This window comes from Marmota monax, unplaced genomic scaffold (genome assembly GCF_021218885.2).
Source record: "Marmota monax isolate L192 unplaced genomic scaffold, Marmota_monax_Labrador192_F-V1.1 WCK01_AAM20220418_F8-fsc00146, whole genome shotgun sequence".
NCBI lineage: Eukaryota > Metazoa > Chordata > Mammalia > Rodentia > Sciuridae > Marmota > Marmota monax.
In genome coordinates, this window is record NW_026694096.1 from 4,099,423 (window position 1) to 4,117,862 (window position 18,440).

General features: G+C 35.6%; 1 protein-coding gene across 2 annotated transcripts in view; it reads right to left on the reverse strand.

Annotated features, from left to right (window-relative positions):
• Nav3 (neuron navigator 3) overlaps positions 1 to 18,440 on the reverse strand; it is an 802,778-nt gene that overhangs the window by 372,228 nt on the left and 412,110 nt on the right. The window contains exon 1 of one of the 2 annotated variants that reach the window (XM_058585776.1): positions 10,132 to 17,171. The exons of the other annotated variant lie outside the window; for it this stretch is intronic. The gene's annotated coding sequence lies outside the window, so the exon portion shown is untranslated. Of the gene's footprint in view, positions 1 to 10,131; positions 17,172 to 18,440 lie in introns of those variants that run through there. 2 annotated transcript variants of the gene reach the window in all.

Consider the following 18,440-nt stretch of genomic DNA (forward strand, 5'->3'; position numbering starts at 1 on the left):
CAGAGTATGGTAAGAATAAAATAAGACAGTACACCAAGAACTTAAAAGCTCATTTAAAGTTCACAGTAGCCATCATCAATTCGCATTAGCAACAGCAGGGAAATAAACCTTCTTAGTATTTTATTGCCAGTCATACCTACTAAAGTTTAGTTCAGTATATTATGACATAAAAGTTAGAATTAGACAATAATTCTAAATAAGGGATTCTGTAAATTAAAATCTTTAAAATCAGGTTTCATGCTATGCCCACCTTACTTCATGAGCAGGAAAATGTATTAACACACTTCACATAAGATTCAATAAAGCAAAGGAGGCTCAAAAATGATATTAGTAGTAGACTGTTACAATGAAGTACCCCAGTAAGTCATGTCTCCTACTATCTGCACTTCCTCTCACGTAACTATTCCCATTGTATTGACAAAGTTCATATTATTACAACAAATATTTCACAGAGGCAGCTTATAATGTGAAGAAAGGTTTATTTTGGCTTACAGCATTGGAGGCGCAAGTCCAAGACTGGGTGGGCCCACTGATCTACATTTAGTGAGGGCAGCATATCATGAAGGGTCCATGTGTCAGACTGAGATGTCATACCTTAAGCCAGCAAACAGAGAGAATGGGCCAGGGTTTCACAATCCCTTTTGGGGGATATGATCCTCAAAGATCTAAGGGCCTCCCACAAAACCCTACCTTCCAAAGAGTCTATCATATCCCAAAGCACAACCTTGGGTAGTAAGCCTTTATTTAGCTCATAAGCCTTTGTGGGGTGTTAAACATCCAAACCATAGCACCTATACTTTGCTTTCACAATGGAAAATTAGCAAATGCTATAAAAGCAGATGCCTTAATGGCACTTGAACATTGGGATATGTCCTCTCTCTTGCTACTCAGACTTAAGCCAGTCTGCCATAGACAAGTAGCCCATGTGAGAGTCAGTACAAACTACCAGACATGTGAGCAAGGTCATTAGAAGCTAGTCAGCTGACTGGAAATCCATGAATGGAGCCAAAACACATTGAGCAGAAAGAGCCATGTCAGCTGAGCCACTGCACAATTTGCTAATTAATGGTAATTTGGGGTGTTTTGCTATGCAGCAAAAGCTAACTGACACAGTATTTCTCTTCCAAAGAACTAATTTCTAAATTATTCATTTTGATGAAAGAATAGTTCTATTTCCTTAATTCAGTAATTCCCTCATTCATACATATTTAGGTACTTCCACACTGATAATTGTGATAGTAGGAGCAAATGTGACTCCATTTTGTTTTATGACTTCATCCTGTAAAACAACCATGCCAAGTAGAAGAGTCATGACTGGGGCAAGATGTTCTTTTCCTTTTGCTATAGAAACCTTTAAGAACACGGAACTACCTAATGGGGTATTGTTTCTGTAACTAGGGTAACAGGGCTCTGTTTCTGTAACTGGGGTGACTGGGCTAACTGTGATTGGTTAGGCTTCCCTCCGCTTGACTGCACTGTCCCGCTTCTGTAACCTGGCTTGCCTGCATTGGCTAGACCCCCTGAACATCCTTTTGTGGTTTTCAGGCTTATAAGGAGTGCCCTTGCAATTCTTTGGGGATGATCAGGGGAAAAGCTTTATGTTCTGGTCAGCCGCCACCAGTGTGCTTCAATAAAGGCTTGATTCGATTATACGTGAGTGGTCTGGAAGTCAGTTTATGAAACCCTTGGACGAAGCTTTAACTATAACAAATAAACACATCAAAAGAAACAAAGCTAACCTCAAGTGCCATGCGGTCAGAGGACAGAAAGTTCACTCTAATAATAATCATGACAATTATTATATTTCAAATCAAAATAATTATTAAATATTTGAACATACTCAGGCACCATACACTATCTCATTTAATCTTCACAAATCTTAATATTATTCTCATTCCCCAGATGAGAAATGTGAGGCTCAGGAATTAAATAACTTTTCTAATATTACCTAGCTAGTAAGAGGCATGTTCCCCATAAATTCTAAGTTTTTCACTTATGTATTTATATAATTATGTTTTCTACTATGTCTATAATTTAAACTATTATTGTTATACTTAATATTAAATTTATTTACATATAACAATGAGTTTCAAAAGGGTAATGCTTAATTGTATATGCCTATACTAAAGTAAATTTACTAAGATATCAAGTTTGTGTTAATGTCACTGAACCTAGTTTCTTCCTCATTCATCAAAGAATATATGTGAACAAATGACCTTTAAACCACTTTTTGCTTTTAAGCTTTAGTTACAAAAAAGCTATTAGTAATCTAATGTATTTACCAATTTACTTACCCAAAATACATGGCGATATCTATTTTAATAAATTTAACATGTACATACTTGTGTATATGGGAAACTCATAAGTGGTTTCTTATATAGATGACCACATGAAGAAAATAAATTATAGAAAAAACAGATCAGAGTCTGAGTTCTTGAGTAATACTCTTACCAACTCTGCTACTTGATAGCTGAGCAAATTGAGCTCTTTGTGCTTCAGTTTTCTAATTTGTGAAATTAGAAATAATTCATGAAGATTGTGAGGAGTAAATATATATAAAAATAATAAGAAACAGAATTATTTAGCATCTAGTTCATTTGTACTGAGTATTGAATATGTAGTCTCTCCATTCTCATAGACAGCAAGCAAAGGGCTGCTATTTTCATTTTGTAGCAAAAAGAAGTTGAAAATTTTACCAAGATCACACATCCTAGCGGGAAAATGAGACACTACTCAAAGACCAAATCTGAGTTTATTGTATTGGGCTCTGAAAAATACAAAAGCTGGTGTGAAAAGAAAATGGTTTTACATAGACAGCTGGCTAGATCACTGTCTATAGCAAAAGCCAGTGGGAAGACTAGTCTTGACTCAGGCACTATTAGAAATAAAGAGATCTTGAAAACTCTAGTTAAATGCAAATGTGAGGGAAAGATCCTAGAATGTTTTTACCTAATTGCCCAAGATTTTATCAATAGCTAGAAAAGAATCCTTGCATTTGAACATACCCCAATCTCAAATTCAGTATTTTTCTTCACTAATACAATAATCTAGAATATATAATTTAACTATATCTTAGAAGATATTAAGAAATAATTATCCCTTCTTTTTCAAATCTTAAGCAAAATATGACTTCTCTTGCTTTTAAGGTAACATTACTGAATTATTTTTATTATATTTCTATTGTTTTCCTAAAGGAAACTTGTATAAATATATCAAAATGAATTCTACTGTCATATATAACTAAAAAGAACAAACGCATTTTTAAAAAAAGATACAATATTTTACTCATTCATTCATTATTGTCTACATCTTTCCTCTTGAGTAAGCTCAGTGAGGATAGGTTACTTTGGTATCTGGGTGGGGACAGTTTGATATCAGTAAAACCTAAAAAAATGTTTAGCTGCCTGAGGTCACCAGGCACCTGGGACCACAGGAAGCCTCTCAGGGAATTCTTGCAGTGGAATGAATGGAATGAGTCAGCCCAGACTTAGCAGATTTGAAAGACACCATGCCTCTTAGAAGTAATAGTAGGAGGAAATGACCTGCTAATAAATCCCCCATGGATTAGTGTGGGTTTTCTTAGAAACAGACAACAAGACAAGATTAAATGTGCAAAAACTTTAAGGAAATACCTATGAGAAAAAATAGGATGGAACTTTAAATGCTGTGACTATCTTCAGATTATAATATAAACCTAACCTCTGTGGAGGAGAGAGGGAAGAAAGGTCCTGACTGGAAGTGCCTCAGGTTGCTGCTACACAATTGAAGGAAGTTTCAGCAAAGATATCAAAGAGTCCTTATACCAAAGTTTTCCAAAAAGAAATGGCATGTCCTCCAAGAACAGGCTGCTTAGTATCCCTGCCTGCTTAATAATTACCTGGGATGTCAATCCCTGGAAAGCACGCATGACAGTGACGATGAATTTCAGAGCACAGCAGAAGAACTCTGGGGTCCTCAAGCTCTATTCTCATGGCCACCATGACTCACATCCAATGCCTGAGCCCACCATGGTATTTCTGTAAGGTGACAGGTGGGTGTAAAATGGAGCCCTAAAAAAGCTACAGATTAATTTTCCGCCAGCCTTATGAAATGTTGGTTAAAATAGAAATTAAATTGAGTTATGAAACTAAGATTATTTTATTTCTTGCCCACCTGAGTTTGTGAGCTGAGACTTATACTTGCTGCATGTAGGAGGATAAAGCATTTCAAGCAGAATGAGAAGCAGATGGTCCAGAGATTTTTTTAAAGAAAATTTAGAGGAATTGGAAGAATCTGGTTGCAGCATATAAGATGGGGATGGAATATTAATAGCTGCCAATGAAAGAATATAAGATGCTGTATATTTAGGAGTCTTTTAGAGTAGTACATACAGATGTTAGGAGGGACAAGCTCTGCCACATGCCTGAAGTGAACCATAGGACAATTATTACCTTTTATGAAATACTGGGTCCCCTTTTGTAAAATAGGAATAATAAATAAATAATGACACCACCTACGGCATAGGAAAGCTGTGGGGATTAAATAAGACAATATGTTTGAAACACTCAAGTTTCTCCAGAATTAAGAGCTAAGCCCATTGAATTTTATCATAGAACCTGTGCCAATAATTCAAGAAAAATATTCATGTTATCTTGGTAGAGAGCTAGGGCCTTCCAGGAAACTGAGGCAGAAGACCCGCCCTTCAAATCCCAATTCTTGCAATCAAGTCAGAAAGAGTTCAGACATGTCACTCAGAGTAACAGGCATGAGTTTATTGAAGGGATAGGAAAAGGGAAAGGGGACATTCTCAAGAGATAGAGTGGGTCCTCTCAGAAAGGAGAGACAGTGCTTTTCTTCTGCAGTCCAGTTTCATTGGGGATCACAGAGAAGTTTCCAGAGAGTCCCAAGTATGTCTACTTCTGACTTTTGACTGATGGGTGACATCAGACTTTCTAGTGCCCACTACCATGGCAACTCATGGTCAACTAGATTCTAAATTACTAGAATCTAGTTCTAATTAGATTCTTAACCATACATTCTTACAGATTTTATTGTTAGGAAGAATTTTCCTTATCTCTCTGAGTTTCAGGATTTGATCACAGAAGTCTCCTGGGTTCCTCCCATAGACATTATCTTGGGCCTGCATTTCTCCTACAGATAGCAGGCAGTTTGCTGAGGAATGTGACTTCCTATCCACCTAAGCCAGGCAGAGCTGCAGGTAAACTGTTTCTTGGAAAAGACAGCATGTGAGAGTCAGCAGAGTGGGCCCATTTTATAGAATTATTCTCTTAACCTCCTGTTGCCACCATCTTCATCTGTGTAACCCCTAACAGTCTCAGTTTCTTGGAAGACCCCATCCCTGTAACCATAAGATAAGCCCCACAGGGACGGAATCTGTTGAACACAGACTTGCTGAGCGCTGCATGGTTAGCAAGTACTTACCTAGCAGACAAAGGGCATCTGAGGTAAAGAAAGCTATTCTAATGGATCAAGGAGCTAGGAATCAGACCAGAGACTCTGCGTCTGATAGAATATAAAGTTGGTCCTAATCTTCATTACTTGGGGGCAGGCCCCAAATTTCTTAATAAGACACCTATAGCACAAGAGTTAAAACCAAGAATCAACAAATGGGACGAATTCAAACTAAAAAGTTTTTTTCTCAGCAAGAGAAATAATAAGAGAGGTAAATAGGGAGCCTACACCCTGGGAACAAATTTTTACCCCTCAAACATCAGACAGAGCTCTAATCTCTAGAGTATACAAAGAACTCAAAAAGTTAAACAACAAAAAAGCAAATAACCCAATCAACAAATGGGCCAAGGACTTGAACAGACACTTCTCAGAAGAGGATATACAATCAATCAACAAATACATGAAAAAATGCTCACCATCTCTAGCAATCAGAGAAATGCAAATTAAAACCACCCTAAGATACCATCTCACTCCAATAAGAATGGCAGCCATTATGAAGTCAAACAACAAGTGCTGGGAGGATGTGGGGAAAAAGCTCACACTTGTACATTGCTGGTGGGCTGCAAATTGGTGCAGCCAATTTGGAAAGCAGTATGGAGATTCCTTGGAAAGCTGGGAATGGAACCACCATTTGACCCAGCTATTCCCCTTCTTGGACTATACCCAAAAGACCTAAGAAGAGCATACTACAGGGACACAGCCACATCAATGTTTATAGCAGCACAATTCACTATAGCTAGAATGTGGAACCAACATAGATGCCCTTCAATAGATGAATGGATTAAAACAACGTGGCATTTATACACAATGGAATATTACTCAGCACTAAAAAATAATAAAATCATGGCATTTGCAGGCAAATGGATGGCATTAGAGCAGATTATGCTAAGTGAAGTTAGCAAATCCCTAAAAAACAAATGCTGAATGTCTTCTCTGATATAAGGGGGGGGGGTGACTCAAAATGGGATAGGGAGGAAGAGCATGAGAAGAAGACTACCACTAAATAGGGAAGAGAGGTGGGAGGAAAAAAGAGGGAGAAGGGGAGTTGCACAGAAGATGGAAGGAGAACCTCATCATTATACAGAATACATATATGATGTTGTAATGAGAAAAAGAAAAAAAAGTGTTTCACATTAGATTGGATAGAGAGAAAGGATGGGAGAGGAGGGGAGGAGTAGGGAGGATAGGAAGGGCAGCAGAATAGAACAGAAAATATGATTGATGTATGTACATTCCATGTATGTATTATATATCAAAATGCATTCTACTGTCATGTATGACTAAAAAAATAAATAAATAAAAATTAAAAAAAGAAAGCTATTCTAGATAGTGGGAACAGGAGGAGAAAGCCAGACAGCAGGTGCCAGCAAGGAGGGTTAGGGGACAGGAAGAGGAGGGCTAAGCATCAATAAATCAAGTAAAGCAGACAGAAGGCAATCAGTGGAGATTTGGTAAGAAAATGTACATAATTTCAGGATATCCTACTCTGGCAGAGAAGTGGAGAATTTATTGATGGGATCTGAGATCTAAATGAGAAAAAAGGTTAGTTGGAATAATATAAGCAAAAAAAAAAAATGATTAGAACCTGAACTAAGATCATAGAAATGGGACTGGAATGGAAAGAATGAGTTATTAGTTATGTTAATTAAGAAGAAGATTCATGACTGGGGATGAAATAGGAGAGAGGGCACTCTTCTGTGATGGCTTCTAGAATTCTGGCTGGGGAAGAAGTAGAAAGAGATACCATGCATGAAGCTAGTGAAAGCAGGAGAAGGAATGAATCTTAGAATCTAGGGAATGAAGGATAATGAGTTCAAACTGGAGGCCAATTTAAGCTTTTGCTTTTCACTTTGTTGTGTTTGGTCTTAACCTACTCAAAGAAGTTAATCTTTTGGAACCTCAATTACCATATTTTAGAAATGGAAATCCTATTATTTTTCCAACATGAAAGCAGTGGTTTCCTGGAATCTCTACAAATTCTACATAATAGAAGGAAGGAGGAGGAAAGGGGTGGGGTAGAAAGGAGGAGGAGGAAACACCTGAAAAAGTCTTTGTTGAAAAAAAGAGAAAAAAAAAAAGCTAGATGCTTTCAAGAGTGGTCCATGTGCAAAACACATTAAGTCCAAGTATAGGGACAGATTCATAGACTTTTAGAGCTGAAAGACTCCTTAGCAATCATGTAATCCAAGTTAGTATTTTTATAGATGAAACAACAGGGGTGCAGAGAGCTTAAGAAACTTGGCCAAGATCACACAAGAGAGTTTGTCACAGAATTGTGGTCCCAGTGGCTTTATCTCCTGACCACGCTCAGCAATGACGTGAGCAAGGACTGAATGAGGCACACGATCACATCTTGCACTGCATTTGGAATTTCTGATTACACTGAAGATATCTGCCATTCTGAATAACCTCTCATAACAGAAAAATTCAAATATACATTTAATATACTTCTATAAAATCTAAAGACACTATTTGGGTCTGTTATGTGCTATAATCTGATAAGGATTATCCACATTTTATAGTTGAGAACATCCAGAATCAGAAATGCTAGCTATCTTATTCATGGTCATAGAGCTACTAATTTGTGGAGTCAGGAATGAGCACTGGTAATCCCGTTAAAGGATTATGTTCTTGACTATAATGTACTGTTGCTTCATCAGGTTTTTTTTTCTTTTTTTTCCCCTCCAAAATACAACAAACACACTGTAACAATACTGAAAATATTTTCAAATATGTCAACATTTAAATCCAGATTTAAGCATCATCAAGATAAGTCTGTGAATAACTTTGTATCTTTATAGTAAACTATATAATTCGTAGTGACTTTTAGTTGATCTACAAAGATAAAGCACATTTATATAAAATAAATAGCTCTCCAAAAAATCTCTGTTAAATGACAAAGAAGGCTGCTTTTAAAAACTACAAAATATAGCTCAAGCCATTGTTCCTAGGTGGAAGTTTATGAATTCAGATCCATTTGAAAATGAATCCAACATAAAGTCAGTGATCAGTAAAATCAGTTGGTTGTATCACTGTTTTTGTGTTGGAAGCAAAAGCAGTTGGGTATGAAAGGACAGGTAAAATAGGGGAGTAAATAAGTGGGCAAATAATTTCTTTGCTTTCTCCCAGTTGTCACTGATATTTAACAACTCTCTTAACTCATGGAAGTCATTGCTCAAGCAAACAGGAAGTTAAAAGAAATATTGTCCAACCAACTTAAAGTGGCAACTTGTTCCTAACCAAGGCTCTTCTTGTGTATTATATCTAATGGGGAACAAAGGGTTGAAACGGAGCAGAGGAATAGGGTGGCATAACTGGGAATGATGTATGCTGAGGGACTAAGGCCAAGACCTCTTTCCAAAAAACAATAAGTTAAGGCTCCAAGGATTTAACTCCCCATGGTCGTAGTAGAAAGGAGAGACTCTGAGTACACACCAAAAAAAAAAAAAAAAAAGGGCAACTAACTGGATGTGGAATGGGAAAGAGAGAAGTACTGAAATTCAGGGGTGTTTTGTTCTATTTAATCCCCCATCTGTGAACCTAACTCTTAATATCAATTTTAATAATGACGTTTTCAAGAGTCCACCTTGTATGCTGCCTCTGTCTGAACTTCTTCAGAATGTGAAGAGAATTCTGCTTACTGCTTGAGCTACATGGCTGTTGACATGCTGCCCAAATGAACAAAAATATTTTATTTGGCCTACTTTACCATGAAATAGAATGATGTTTCAAAAACATTCCCTTTAAATTATCCTAGTGTTACAAAGACAAAATAGTCACTTCAGTTTTAACATATGAACAACATTAAATGACATATGAAGAATATTAAAGTACATGTATAACAGTCACCATTTGGAAATGATAGCAGGTTTGCATGATGAAAACACCGAGTTTTAACTTATAAGAAAACCAAACAAAATAATATCAGTATTTTCTTATTTCACTATAATCTGAATTATTTATGAAAAGCATGGTGGAGAGTAAAATAAGTAAATACTAGCATATAGTTTGGAGCATAACCAAATGATACTTGCAATTATTTTTGAGAAATTACTTAAATAGGTTTTTATTTTATTTTATACAAACTATTTGGCAAAAGTCTTGACTGAAATAATTTTCATTGGAAAGATTTCATGGGCTCCCACAGCTTAGGTGAGAGAGTTTGATCCTAAATCCCAAGCCAAAATTCTTACACATCTACATTCCTCAAATAAGATCACTCACTTCCTGCTAAGCCTTAACTTGCTTAAGGTTTAATATTACAAACAATTCCTCATCTTGGTATACACAAGCTGTTTTCTAAGAGATCTGTAGCAGAAGTGAACTGTGAGGAGGAATGACCATAGGTTTCTTGAGGTGCCTAAGCATATGCTTTGCAAATAGTTCTTCATAAAAGTCATCTTAAAGTTATACAGCAGCACACCATTATTTCTTTCATCAGAAAGGCCATGAAGCAAGCAGCCCAACCCACCCAACCCTCCAGGAATAATACCATGCTTACAACCAAGGCAGGGATTCTCAGGAGAGTGTGTTTCTCCTCACACTTGTCCTGCTCTCTACCATGTTCTTTTCTTTCTCTCTTGACTTCCATGGACCAGTTCAGTTTCTACCTTCTCCTTGAATTCACCCCCAAAATAGCAATTAGTCACCAGTATTGGAATTTGTTCTCCAGAAGCTTACCTTTTTTCTCTATTCCTTTGCCTTTTTTTGTTACCGCTCTTGTCTCTCTACTTCTTTGCTTCGGTGTCTCCTGGGAAGACATCTGTCTTATATCCAATACCTTTCCTAACTAATCAGTACCCAGTCTCTGTTTAGGAGACCTCCTCACATTGCACATTGTTTTAGGAAACAGTGACTACCTCCCACAAAGGAAGTTGAAGGGGTCATATCTTCATGACACTGCTCAGGACAGAAACCAATTATGGTCAGAGTCCAGATCAGTCTGAGGCTCTCTAAAGTTTTTAAATGTTGAATGTACGATATCATGATTAATGTGAGGAGAACAGAGTGGAGGCATGCAGACCACATGAACTTCAATATAGCTGCTGCTAAGTCTCTGGTATGGCTGTAGTTCCTGTTTTCCAAAAATGAACCACAAGTTTCCCTCTCTTTTACGGAACCTCCATCATTCTCAGCAATTTCCATTTTGCTTTTATAAGCAAAAGATGCAAAGATCCCTGGTACATCTTTCAATACCTACTATACCCTGATTGATTCTTCTAACTTAGTGCTCCTCCAGCTATATGAGAACCATACCACATCTAATGATGAACAAACAGTGGAAACTGAGAAGATGGTAATTTAAGGAACTATTTCAGTGGTCAAACCAACTGAACCCTGGTAAGGGCTGAGTTCTATTGTTGACTCTTGCCCATAGCTCTAAACTTGCCATTTCTTAGCTGGTAATTCCCTGACTTGGATGATGGGATATCTGTTATATGTTCTTTCTTTAAATGTATTATTTTGTTTTGGGGATGTCCAAAATGGTCCAACTTCTACTAGTTGTATCTACCCATCTATGGATACTTTCAGATTCTTACTTGACTTTGAATATCATCTAAGCCACCAATCAGAATGTGCATCTTCATACATCTATTAATCTCCAGCTCCTGCTGTTACTCAGAATGGCAATCACAGATTAAAAGATGAGAGAAAGAACCATCATTGACCTCTGTACACATGAAGTGACATAACACATTCCTTCTTAAACAACCCAAAGCTATAGACTCCTAAAAAAATCTCTCTCAGGTTTGTTAACTTATAGACACAATTCCATTCTAGACACAATTTCAAAGACTTTATTCCCTTTGACTTTTTATTGCTTTCTTTCTAGTTTCTCTCTCCATTGACTATTCTGCTACACATTCCACATAATGCTGATGTAATTTCCTCTCCAATAAGATCATTGGATTCTCTGCTCTTTCTAGTGCAGGGAACAATCTATCTGGCAACAAGCTTGGGTCAGTTTCCACTTATCTAGAGAAAGGGGAAATTACAGCTGCATCTCAAGGCTGGTTGTGTTCAGATTAGCAGCATTGCTGCCTTCCTTAGCATGATAACTCCAACTGCTGAATGTGGTACTGAATGGCAGTTACTTCTCTAAGCCCTTCAAGATCATATCTGATCCTCAAAGTGTTCATATTAAGTTAGTATCACTGCCCCTCATTTAATGATTAAAAACTAACAGTCAGAGGCATTATGTGTTATTACACAAATTCACATTACTAACCTAAATTGAATGTATCTACAAATAAGCTATACCCTTAGATGGCTGCACTTTTGTTAATGAAATTTCCTCCAATCTATAATATTTTTAATTTATAGCTATATAACTGTTCAGATAGTCCTTTCTCCATGAAAGCTGCCCTACTGTCCCATGTAGAAATAACTGGCTTACTTTTGTTTCTATACCTCTTTCTCTGTCCATAAATCCACAACTCTCCTACCCCATCTAAACACTGTTTCTTCAGGGAATCATACTAGCGGTCTTCTCTTCTCCAGATGCCTCTTTGCATGGCACCCTTCCATGATAGGTTCAACTGTTGGATTCACTTAAGTGTACTGCCTGGACATATTCCCAGCCCATCCTGTGAGAAGAGAATATGGTTGCCAGACACTGGTGATCAGAGGCCACCAAATCTGCACTTGCCACATTTTCCACAGTTGCAGAACCCATGTACTCCATTTAGGGAGGTTCTTTCCTGGGTCTGGAAAGGTCATATGTTTGTACTTTTCAAGTACAAAAGAAAAGATTGGCGGTTACAATAAGTAAACCATTAAATAGCAACTGGAAACTATAGTCAAATCTGGTATTAACACAGCACTATTTAAAATGATGTTTTAATATTTCAAATTGAAAAAAATATATATAAAATTGGTGGTACAAATGATTATAAAAAAAATAAAATGCAAAGATGATTTGATGGGATGCCTAACCAAAAGAGAGAGAGAGAAACAAATGCTACACTCTTCCTATGCTCCCACCCACCTCCACCTCACCTCAAAAGGGCCTGCAAACATAGCCTGTTACATCTTATCATCATATATTCCAATTTTCACATTAAAATGATAGGAAAGGTAACTTTGTAATTGAAAGGGAGGAAAATTAATATAAGAATTTAAATATATTGAGGTTCTTGAACGGAACAGTTCATCAAATGGAAAGGAAATGGTTTTCTCAAAATCTTTGAGGACTTTGTATTAAAATGCACAACAATGTTTTCCCTCTCTTTAGAAAACTGGCTCTGATAAGTTCAGAAAGAGTGCCACAAGAAAATAATGATGCATAATCCAACATGTTTGCCCAACTCCAGGGAAGTATCATTCATACTCTATTCACAATGAACTTCATGGAATTGTGCAATATGGTGGCACAGCTGCCCATATTAACTCCTACCAATGAGCAATGTAGAATAATTTTAAGTTCTTTGGCAGTCATCAGTGATCCAACCAAGTATACACAAGCTTCAGAGAAGTTTGTTGTGGAATATGTCCATTTTACTGGAATCGTTGATTTTAAAGCTCTTGAGATGTTATTTTAGTATTGGTTTCACACAACTCATAGGTAGAAGCCAAAAATTTAATTCATACACTCTGGGTGAGAGTTTTCAGTATCTTAACAAAGTTTCAACCCCAAACCACAAATCTCAGTGGTTAGGCACATCCATCCCAAACTGATACTTGTAGCGGAAATAAGAAATGTGACCAACTGCCACAAAAGTGTCATTACCAAATGCAATTTAAGAATGGGTGCCAATAATATTCTTATAGAGAGAGTGGAACAAAGCTTGTACCTAACTTTTAAAAATTTCACATTTTCAAGGTTAACAAAATGTGCTTTTATTAGTAATTTAAGAAAATTATAAATTCCAACACACATATTATATGCCACAACTTGATTTAGCCATTTGAAACATCCACTGTCAGTAATCACTAAACAAACTATACAGTTTCTCAGTCCCAAAGAGAATATTTGGTGTTACATGATCACATGAATGTTTATTAGTAAGGACTAAGCATCATTGCTTGAACATAATTTTCCAGTAGACTAATATATACAATTTCTTTTTACAGAAAGCTATTTTCTATATTTTACAAATAAAGTGCTTTTCTCATTGTTAATACAAAATAATAAATGTTAATTATAACAATCTGCAAAATAAAACTGTAACAAATAGAAAGAAAGGAAGAAAAGAAATCCTTTTCAAGGAAAGGATTTCCCTAAAGAGAATCACTAATTATTCCAATGCTGTACCTACTCATCTTTTCCCTCCATGTGTTATATTTTTAAGTTGCAATTACACAACTTGAACTTTTTTCTAGTCTGCTTTATTATCTAAGCAATAAAATCACACATTTTTCTAGGTAATTACTAATTACTTTCAAACATCATTTTAAAAGAGCATACGATATTTCACTACCTAAAAGCATAATGGTTTAAGTAATCCTCCTTTTTCTATTAAACATATGCTAAGACATCAAAATATGGTAAGAATCTGAGCTATTGAGCTGGATGTACAAGAAAAAGGCTCTTCACATTCGTGCCTATTAATCATTACGTAAATACTGTAAAATTCTCTGCTACTGCCTTAGATTTATTCAGAAGCCCTGTTTTCGAGCACAACAAAACATGCTTTAGTGAGCCTGGAGCTTGTGGGTTTGGAGGCAAAAGGTAGGAACAGTGACAGACCTTTATGAGGAGGTTATTACCTTTCTACTGAGCAAATATAGTTGAATAAATGAGGTCTCCTTAGTCAAGAGCTGGAGACTGTCACCTAAAATCTGGTAACTTTCAGAGACTCCAGGTATAGGTTGCATGGTTATATCTTTGTGTATTTTCCTACAGAGGGATCATAGTTTTCATTAATGTCTCAAAAAGTCTGGGATCTGCCAAAATGGAGAACTTTTAAAATAGTTTAGACACATGAAAAACTCCTCCTATTAAATACAGGAAGTTTAATATGCATCCAAAATATTAAAAAATGTGTTATTATTATTATTATTTATTATTTTTTAATTATTTTTTTAGGTATTCATGACAGTAGAATTTATTTTGATATAATTATACAAAACATGGAATATACCTTATTCTACTTAAGTTCCCATTCTTGTGGATATCATCATGGTGGGTTTCACTGAATTGTTTTCATATATGTCAGCTGGGAAATTATGTCAGATTCATTATACTGTCTTTCCTTTTTCTATTCCTGCTCCCTTCCCTCCATTCCTGTTGTCTAATCTACTGAACTTCTATTCTTACCCTCACCCCCTGCCTTATTTTGGGGTAGCTTCCACATATCAAAAAGAAAACATTAACTTGGCTTTTTGGGACCAGCTTATTTCACTTAGCAAGATGTTTATAATTAAACACACATCGACATTATTTTGTTATCTTTCATGTCCATGCAGAGCTGCTTATTTCTGTTTTCATGTTTATAAAGTATCACCAACCTAGAATTTACCCTCTCAACTCTCAATCTTCTTTTCCTTGGTCGGGCACATATGGCAGATGAAATTTACATGTAACATATTAATAGGGTTCTGTAAATGGTCCCACTGGTTGTGCCTTCCCCAAAACTTAGTAACTCCTGGCCTGAGGGAACTGGGGCTATAATCCTTACCAAGTTCTGACCTTAGTCTGTGCTCTCTGGAAGACAGAACCCTTTGTCTTAAATCATACAAAGGTGCCATGTACTCATGGCAATCATGCATACTCACAAAGGATAAACCTCTGTTTATAATCTGCTCCTAGCACTAAATTTAGAAAGTGAACAACCATTTTATCATAAAGTACCACATATTAATCCACAACACATGTAAAAATATCTTCAATCTACATAAAAATGTACAGATTTTGCTATCATCATTCAGTTATGTCTATTAACAAACAGATTGGCATTTGCCATGTACCTCATGAGCAATGCCATCATAAAAAGAAAAGTTTTGATGATTAGTTTTTGAAAGTTGCTTATTCCTGTATCTTTAATCCTGCCCACTCCCCAAAGTTCTAAGATTGTCTACATACTTATATATAATAAAACAAGTTAAATTACAAGGTAATAAAAATGTTAAAGGAAATGGATCCCCTGGGATTATCCCTTACTCTTCATGCATTTTATTTTCCTTTTTTCTCTATAGCTTCCACATACAAGAGAAAATATACAACCTCTGACTTTCTGAGTTTGGCTTACTTAGCTTTACATAATGCTCTCAAGGTCCATCCATTTTCCTGCAAATGACATAATTTCATTCTTCTTTAAGGTGAATAAAACTCAATAGTTTTATGTATGTATGTGTGTGTATATATATTATAAATAAAATTTTGGACCAGGGAGGGACAAGAAGAGAGAAAGGGAAGATACTGGGGAATAGACTGACCAAAGTGTATTGTAATATTGTGTATAGGTATGAAATGTAACAAGGAGTCCTTCTACTATGTATAACTATAAAGTACCAAAAAAAATAAAGCAGATTGATGAAGAAATGACTCAAGAGGAAATAAAAATAAAGAATAAGTTGAAGACAAAATATATATTGGAAGATGAAGACAATTTGCTAGAGCTTGGTCATGAATTTAGATTAAATTTTGCACGCAAGATATAGCTCAAAGACACATATAGAGGCATATGGTTATCTGAAATATACATGTAAAAAGTTACCAGCTCCTGGTATAGAATGATGGCTTCCAAATCTACATATTTTACTTTTAATATACAGTGACCCATTTGTTCACAGTATAAATACAACAATTTTGTTCCAAAGGACAGACAGAAATTTCTCCCAAGGGGTCTTCATAGGCAGGTGTACATTACGTGATATGCAAATATACTAAATAGAATCACATGCTTCATAAACATTTAGTTTTTTAATTTCCTCCATGTAGACTACTAGATTCACAATATATCACAATTCAAAATTATATTTTAAGTGGTATTAAAATAATGTGCTTTGGGTATATAATCTCTTGCCAGCCCATGCTAATCAGTGAGATGATGGTGTCTTTAAATATGGGATTGAACACTGGTCATCTGCTTACAGGAATCTACTGTACAAGTGTTTTGTGCAGCTAAGGAATGATTGTTCCTTAGACTGGCACTTGCTCTTCAGCATTCCACAGGTTACATAGTTATTTTCATTCTATTTTGCTACTCTCTTGGCCTCTCTAGTCCTTTAGGTTCATAATTCCCAATCTATAGAGATGAAATTTGTATCTCCATTAAGGAATTCTCTGCAAATCTCCTTTATGTTACTTTAACTTTTCATAAGCATTTTGGAGCAGTGACTTCAAAATAATTTCCTATGAGAAGGCTTGAATGCAGATGTTACATGTTAATGATTGAAAAGTGATTATACAGAAAAGTAAGCAGTGTATGACAGCATCAACTTATCATGGAAGTGGATCAAAGAAAGCAGTGACTGCCTAACAACACTTGGTACTAGGCTTTTCTGAACTTATAAGAGTATCACTGTCTGAGTATCTGAGTAGAAGATGTGTTTATTTTTTTAGTTTTTATTGCTAGACAACCAAGTGTGTTTTCCATCTTGAGCATAAAAATCACAACTGAAAATTGCAATTTAATCCCAAGAAAACCATTTCATACACATTGATTCAGTAATATTAACATAAAAATGTTGTATAAATTCAAGTGTTTTTAGCTCATGACCATTTTTAATCATGAGTTTGACAAGCATAGTAAATATAAAAGAAAACAATTTTAGCAATCCAATAACTAGCAATAGTAGTGATTACTAATGGAATAACCATATGTAAGGTCTGAAGACTCTCTCTCTCTCTCTCTCTCTCTCTCTCTCTATATATATATATATATATATATATATATATATATATATATATATCAGTGGACTATGCATCTATCAAATCCTACTTACTGCTTTTGTGATACACATTAACATGACAACAGGAGTTGGTTGACATAATTTTTAAAAAGTAGGATATAGTATAAGAGCATAATTAAGTGGGTGAATATATCAAAGCTATATCTTGTGTACAATGGGGAAAATGCATATACATTTGTCAAAAACACTTATTTAAGGAGAAATCTAAGAGAAGTATTTTTATTAAAATTATGAAACAGCATTCTTTTTGCCTTTTCTATTTTGTCTTTCTACATAACTCTTATGATTATCTAACATTATGTATTTTAGTTATTGTTCTATTGTCTGACTCCCCCCAAGAGAGTTTAAACTCCATTAGGACAAGAATTATTTTTCCACTTCATTAAGCCATGGATTGTGTATCTCTAGTAAAAATGGGCCTAGTATTAAGTACCTGACGAGTATCTACGAATGAATGAACGGAATAATTTGCAGTCAGTTTTCCTTAAAATGTATAAAAGACCTTGCAAAAAAAAAGTCCAATAATACAGACACAATAAATAAAGTTTTTTCAGTGGAAGATGTTAACTGTCAATATTGCTTTTCTTTTCAGATCTTGGTGGTAATGAAGCCTTTTTATTTTTGTCTATAATAATATCAATAAGCTTTTATCTTTGAGAATTTCACTAGACAAAACAATAGAATGCCAGTGCCTTTGGCAAAGGAAATTCTGGTAAGATCAGTGACACTCTGAGGAAAGAAGAAATCTCTGATTATTTATCAATGAAGGACATACCAAGGTAAATATGATAAAAGGATGTCGTATCTATGTTATTGGATGACTTTTTAGTACCTAAACAGACAAGGAACACGTGTTTCCATCATTTAGGATAACAAAAAAAATGGGAATATAGAGTTCAGAAACCAAACAGTATTTTCACTATGATAATTTCTTCATATCATGCATATGCTATTGAAATATCCAGATGTGTCTGTTGTTCATGAAGTGTAATAACACAAACAAAATAGGGAAACAGGAATAGCTGGTAGAAAAGACAAGCAATCTGTTTAGATAATTAAGTCAGGCCTGGATGCTATCATATAACGTCCCAATAGCACATTTTGGTCATCAGCAGTCACCCTAAACCTCAGAA